The sequence below is a fragment of the Malurus melanocephalus genome, unplaced genomic scaffold (genome assembly GCF_030028575.1).
Source record: "Malurus melanocephalus ecotype Western Australia unplaced genomic scaffold, MMel_1.1 scaffold_928, whole genome shotgun sequence".
Lineage (NCBI taxonomy): Eukaryota > Metazoa > Chordata > Aves > Passeriformes > Maluridae > Malurus > Malurus melanocephalus.
In genome coordinates, this window is record NW_026624160.1 from 122377 (window position 1) to 129113 (window position 6737).

Sequence of the window (6737 nt, forward strand, 5' to 3'; positions counted from 1 at the left end):
GGGGATGGAGAGTGGGGACTGGAAGAGGGATGGAAACGGGGACAGGGAGCAGGGATGGGGAATGGGATCATGAAGCAGGGATGGAAAGCAGGGACGGGGAGTGGGGATAAGAGCAGGGATAGGGATCAGGGATGGGAAACAGGGACAGGGAATGGGGATCAGGGAGCAGGGATGGGGAATGGGACAGGGAATGGGATCAGGGAGCAGGGATGGGAACAGGGATGGGGAACAGGGACAGGGAACACGGATAGGAAGCAGGGATGGAGAATGGGATTGGGGAGCAGGAATGGGAGCAGGGAGCAGGGACAGGGAGCAGGAATGGGGAACAGGGATAGGGAGCAGGGAGAAGGGATGGGGAGCAGGGCTGGGAACAGGGACAGGGAGCAGCCCAGCCATGCCAGGTGCAGCCACCGAGTGCTGCCCCAGCCAGAGCCCTTCCTGCCCCAAAGGGGTTTGGCCATGCCCTGTCCCCTSCTGGGTGTTCCACTCCTGTGTTTTCTATCCCTGTTTTCCCAACCAGTCCCTCCGTGGGATTTTTCTCCTGGGTTTCATCATTTCTGTGCCCCGCTGCTGGCCCTGAGCTGCTCAGCCTTTGGAATGCCCCAATCTCAGGGATCTGCCCAGCCCTCACCTCTCCCATATCAGCCAGGCTGGGAGCAGGGAGTGTCCCTGAGACAGGAAAGCGGCGTTTCCTCATGGAAACCCCCTCGCAGGCTCTCTGGAGATGTGTGAGGGAGGTTTTGGCTGCCCCCAGGCTGCTCCCAGGGTGGAGAAAAAGTGCTGGACAGTCCCAGCTGGATCCCCCCCAGCTCCTCACCCGCCCAGTTCCAGCATTTTTGTGCACAGAAACCCCATGGGGCTGACCCAGGACAGTCTGGGAATGCCCTGCTGACACTTTGCAGCCACCCATTGGCACCGCAGGAGATGTCCCAAAGCAGGATTCAGACCCCACACACTCCCAGGAGCCTCTTTAGCCAAACCCGATTGTTTCAGGGCAGGATTGGTGCTCTCCGGACTCTGGAAAATGACAGGTGGGTCTGCAGGAAATCCCAGTTATTTGCAGTTTCTAGAGACTTTGCTGTTTCCAGGTCAGGGTTGAGGAGTCTAGAAAGCATCACCAAAACCCCAAAAACTTCTGAGGCTGCATTAGAGGGAATAAAAAGCCCTGAATGCGCCTCAGGGCACACACCAGCACCAGGCTGAGGCTGGGGCCATCCGCTGGATGAATTATCCCATTCTCGCTCCTTATGAGACCTCTTTGTACCCGTTTTGGAAACATGTGGGAACAGCTGAGGTTTGGGGTGGGACACTGGGCCACACAAGCCCCTGACCGACTTGGAAGTGGCATTTTTGAGTTCCTAAGGGCCTTTTGGTTTTGCACACATGGGCAGAGATGACATTTTCTCCTCTCTGAGGAGAGGGGCGGGAGCCCTCGCGAAGAATTCACATCTGTTTTGGAAACAAGTTCGCACAGGAGAAGTGCCCACATGGAGCAGAAATGTGGTTTTGATTGTGCTGCACTCTYCAGAAAGGAGGGCTCACATTTTCAACTCCCTGAGACAGAATAATAGCAGCTCRCAGCTCGTCTGCCTTTCATCTGGCCCTGCTTCCCCAACAATGCAAGGTCGCTGCAGCCTCCCATTCCCATCCACCCACCCCTGCTGCCCTTCAGGAATCAGGATCAGCATCTGCCAAAAAATCCCTTCCAGGATGCAGGGAAGATGGATTTGGGGATCCCAAAGGATTCTGTCCCACGCACACCTCAGGTTTGACATCCTGGGAATGGTAAAATGTACAAAGGAAGGAGATGGAGAGACAATTTCCAAAGGATGGAGTGACAGGACAAGGGGGAATCGCTTCAAACTTTTAGAGGGCAGGGTTGGATGGGATATTGGGAAGAAATTCCTCCCTGTGAGGGTGGGCAGGCCCTGGCACAGGGTTCCCAGAGCAGCTGTGGGTGCCCCTGGATCCCTGGCAGTGTCCAAGGCCAGGCTGGAGCACTCTGGRATGGTGAAAGCTGCCCCTTCCATGGCACTGGATGGGATTTAAGATCCCCCAAACCACTCCAGGATTCTCTGAGTGAGGACTACAGGGAAGTGACTGCATCATTCTTTATTTTCAGGTGATCCCTGCAGTCCAACTCTTGGCTAATTACTCCGGCTCCATCCTAAACGTGGCGTGATTAATGGCCACGGCCGTRTGTTTAACTGAAACCTCTCACGTTTGGAGGCAATAATAACAATAATAACTTTTTCCATCCGTGGAGATCCAGACCACTTATGATAATTAAAATTGCATGGCACTGCCAGTGAGGATCTTGAGCTCCTTCCCAGTTACCCCGGTAATCCTCTTCTGCCTCCCGTTATTGCTCCAGGGATCTCAAGTGGATACTGGCACTTTATGTTATTTTTCCCTTGTCCTCCTGGACCGCTGCATTGCTCCATTATGGAGCTGAYAATTTTGGCCTGGGGAGGAATTTTTGGKTGTATTTGGTGCTGATGAASCGCTCACAGCAGCRCGGGATCCTCCTGAAATCCTGTTCKGATGGAGTGGGGTGGGTGCGCTTGGAATCCACCGGGAGTGGAGGCAGCAGAGGGGTTAAAAAGCTGCTCCAGGACCTGCTCCAGCTTTGCTTTGGGCTTTTCCTGCTGGTCCAGGCTGTGACCAAACCGGGGTGTGGCTCAGGCSACAGAGGGGCTGCCGGGGCTCAGGACTCACCCGTTGCATATCCGCTGTCAGGGATGAATCCCAGGCCCCGCTCAGGAATCACGGGAGGCTTTGTACAAACAAGGAGCTGAAAAGCAGAGGGAGGGCTCAGGGTGGAAGTTCCAGCTGTAACCACGACACGTTTCACGCCGGGACCGCTCAGAGCGGGGCGATCCGAACTCGCCGGGGTGGTGCGAGCGGAGCGGCGGCGAGGGCGCCGCGCRGAGCGGAGCTTTCACAATAAATGATTAAAGCATGGTTCAGATCCCGTCAAATGGAACGGTGCTAATCTAATCACAATCCATCTGGCACTGCCACATCTGTCCCAACACCTCCACCTCTTCATTTTCAATCAGCCTGAAATAGTACATAATTATTAATGTCTCCCCGCCTGTCAGACGGCGCGGGGGATTCACTTATCTCTCGCGATCGGCTGCGGCGAGACGGAGACAGATCCAGCACCAGGCTCGGGGGCCGAGGAGCCTTTCGCCCTTGGGTTCATCCTCCCCTGGCTCTGTTGCTGCAGGGATGGGCTGGGGAGTCACCCACGGCCCCTGGGACTGGCACCAGCCCTGGCAGCTGGCAGGGAGCGGTGCCCACAGTGCTGCTCTCCATCACCCCTGGCAGCGTTCAGGGTGGGAGACTCAGGCTGGGAAATGCCAGGAGATGTTCCCAGCTGCAGGAGAATCCCCCAGCTGCAGGAGAATCTCCCACCTGAGCAGCCCARGCCGGCTCCAGCTGGGCAAGGCTGCCCTGACCTGCTCTCCGAGGACCTGGTGTGTGCTCGGTGCAACTGGGGAGGGAAAACCTCACAGATAAATTCCCTAAACCTTGGTGTCTGCTATTCCCAAATCCAGAGCTCGCTGGTGTTCACAGAAACTGCTGAAATAGTTTTTTTCAGCCCTTTCAAAGTCCAAGCCAGCACCAAAGCCCCAGCTGCACACGTCCTGTGCCTCRGATAAAACCTGGGCTCAGAGCTCTCCGTGTGGGCTGCTCGCAGCTCCGGGCCACACTGAGTGGCCAAACTAAGCAGCCCGAGGTTTTCCCAATCCTTAGGATTTTTCTGGTGAGTCTTCCTAAATCTGGAGATGTTTAAAGCCTCAGGAATCATGTGGTTATGTGAAAATCTCGTCTGTTTCCTCTTTTATAAAAAAAATATTTTCTTGTCCTTGTGGCTGAGATAAAGCTCAAAAATATGAACCGGAGCAATGCGAAACCCAGAAAGTAAACACTGGCTTTGCTTCAGGATTTTTAAGCTCGCTCCCTCAGGTGGGGGGAGGCGTGAGCTGTGATTTCCTGACGGTCAGGATAAAATCCTCCTTCAGATCAGGCGGTCAGGCCCAAATCTCTGCCCCCACCCCAAAACCTGCTCGGCTGAGCTCAGCCAGGGCTGGCTGGGCAGCACTCAAAACCGGCCTCAAGGAAGCGGAGCCRAGAGCAAATACCTCGTGCAAGCTGAGTGAGCCACCCCTGGATGTTTACAGAATAAGTTACCAAATAACCAGTGTCTTGGGGATGTCTGGTGAGCCCTTGAAACAAATATTCCYTTTTTTTTTTGACGGGCACGATCAATGTGCAGCGGGCGCGCGRCGCTCCGGGTGGATTTGGAGGTTGAAAGCGAGCTCCGTCGCAGTTCACAGTTTGTTCACAGACAAATCCTGCTGCTCGGGTTGTTTGCAGCTCTTTCTTCTCGGAAAGAGCCTGCTCAGCATGTCCAGGTGAGGCAGCAGCTCTCGCATCACCCYGGGCATCTAAAGCAGGGAGTTAAAGGCAGAGCTGTGTGTGGAGAGCTGAGYTGTGACAAGGAATGCTCCTCTCATCCCTGTTCCGTGGCGCTTCAAAGCCAGGGGGTGCAAATTATTCCTGGTGCAGGGATGGAGGAGCCCAGCCTGAGCCCCAGGGAGGTGGAGGAGCTCAAGGAAAGGCTCATCTGTCCCCCAGGTTTTTGCCAACACTTCCTCAGAGTCCCAAACCCATCACTTGTGCTGTGCTCTTGGATCTGGAATTTGGGTGTTGGAGGGGGAGAGGGAAGTTTGGTCTGGATCCATCCTGGTTTTCCAGCAAATGTTGGCCCATRGGCTGTTTTGCTTCAAAAATAGGAATAAATCTACAGCCTCTCTTGGCTCTAATGCAAAAACTTGGGAAATGTGATTTATAGGGCTCTGGTTGGTTGGAGTTTCAGGTTTGTGGAAGTCTGGGGGAAAATCRGGGAGGATGAAATGAGGGAAGGGAAAACCAAACTTCAGCTGAAGCCAATGGACATGACTCAGGTATGGGCCAGGTKCTCTGTTTGTGGATCCTTCCTGTGTCCCTGCGATGGTTTTTGGGACAGTTGTGTTGCCCAGGTGGCCACCAAGAGGGAAAGAGCTTTGCTCTGCTCTGCTGCCCTGGAAGCTTYGTTGGGTTTTGGGTACAAATGTGGCAGCAACACGTGAACAAAGGCCTGGAGTGACAGGACAAGGGGGAATGGYTTYCCWTGGACASAGGGCAGGGTTGGATGGRATATTGGGGAGAAATTCCTCCCTGTGAGGGTGGGGAGGCCCTRGCACAGGGTGCCCAGAGAAGCTGTGGGTGYCCCTGGATCMCTGGMAGTGTCCAAGGCCAGGCTGGAGCAYGCTGGRGTGGTGGAAGGTGTCCCTACCTATGACAGGGATGGKAGTGGAWRAGCTTTAAGGTCTCTTCCAACCCAAACCATTCCAGGATTCTGGAATCTCCAGTCTGGCATCAGCCACAGGTTTGGGTTCCCCTCCCTGTTTCTGCTCCTTGTGCCCAGACTCAGCTGTGCCCGYGCTGGACCAGGGGGCACAAACAACACCCACAACCCCTCAGTGTCACCTCCGGGGTTGTGACAAGCAGGAAAATCTTGGCGGTCTGGCCCACAGGCAGGACATTCCCTGAGGATTCCGGGGACAGTGGGATGCAGTGGATGGAGTGTGGGGTGTGATTCCGTCCCGGGGCTGTTCCCTCTTGTTCCCCTGGTTGTTCCCGATCCCCCCGCTCCCCCCGGGCCGCCGCCAGCAGAGGGCACGGTCCGGCCTGCGGAGCGCCCGCTCCCGGCTCCCGGCTCMGCAGCTCCCGGTGCTCCCCCTTCGCCGCTCCCTTGCCCCGCTCAGCCCGCAGCTTTCCCCCTTCCCCTCATCCTTTTCTCCTTTTTATTGTCTCCATCATCTCTGGACACTGCGTTCACTTTGATCTCCAGAAACTTTGGCGTAGCTTCCAAATCGTATATGTATATTTTAGGGGGAAAAAAAAACGAAACAAAAAAGGGAAGAAGAGCAAAGCCGAGCCTTTGTTCCCGCAGCTGCTGCCGTGCTGCAGTAAAGCTCCACACAGGTATTAAACACTTCCATTGATCCAGCAGCCGGTGGTCCGGCCTTCCCGGCACTGCCCTGCCTGTTTACATCGGGAATTATTCGGTTCCCGAGGTCTCGCTTGAGTTAAAGAGAAATCAAATAAAAGCAGARTGAAGAGATGGAAGAGGTGCTGCTCCCCCAAACAGCATGGAGGGGCATGGGCAGGGCGCTTTGGGGATGCTGTGGGCTGGGACAGGAGCACTGTGTGGTGCCACAAGTTCCTGGGATGGGGCTGTGCTGCTTCCTCCCCATGGATACCCTGGAAACGATCGCCACTTGAAACACCATCATTATCCCCAGCCTGGCAGCTGCCTCAGTGCCACAGTCCTGGGACTGTGCCAAGGGACCTGGGAACATCCCGAGAGGAGGGCATGGAGGGAGTCCTGCAGCTGCCCGAAGGGACAGGAGCATCCTTCACTCCTTTGGGGCATCCCTGACTCCTCCGGGGTATCCTTCCTTCACTCCTCTGGGGCATCCTTCATTCCTCCAGGGCATCCTTCACTCCTCCAGGACATCCTTCAATCCTCCAGGGCATCCTTCACTCCTCAGGGGTATCCTTCCTTCACTCCTCCAGGGTATCATTCTCTCCTCTGGGGTACCTTTCATTCCTCCCTGACATCTTCCACTCCTCCAGGGCATCCTTCACTCCTCAGGGGTATCTTTCCTTCACTCCTCCAG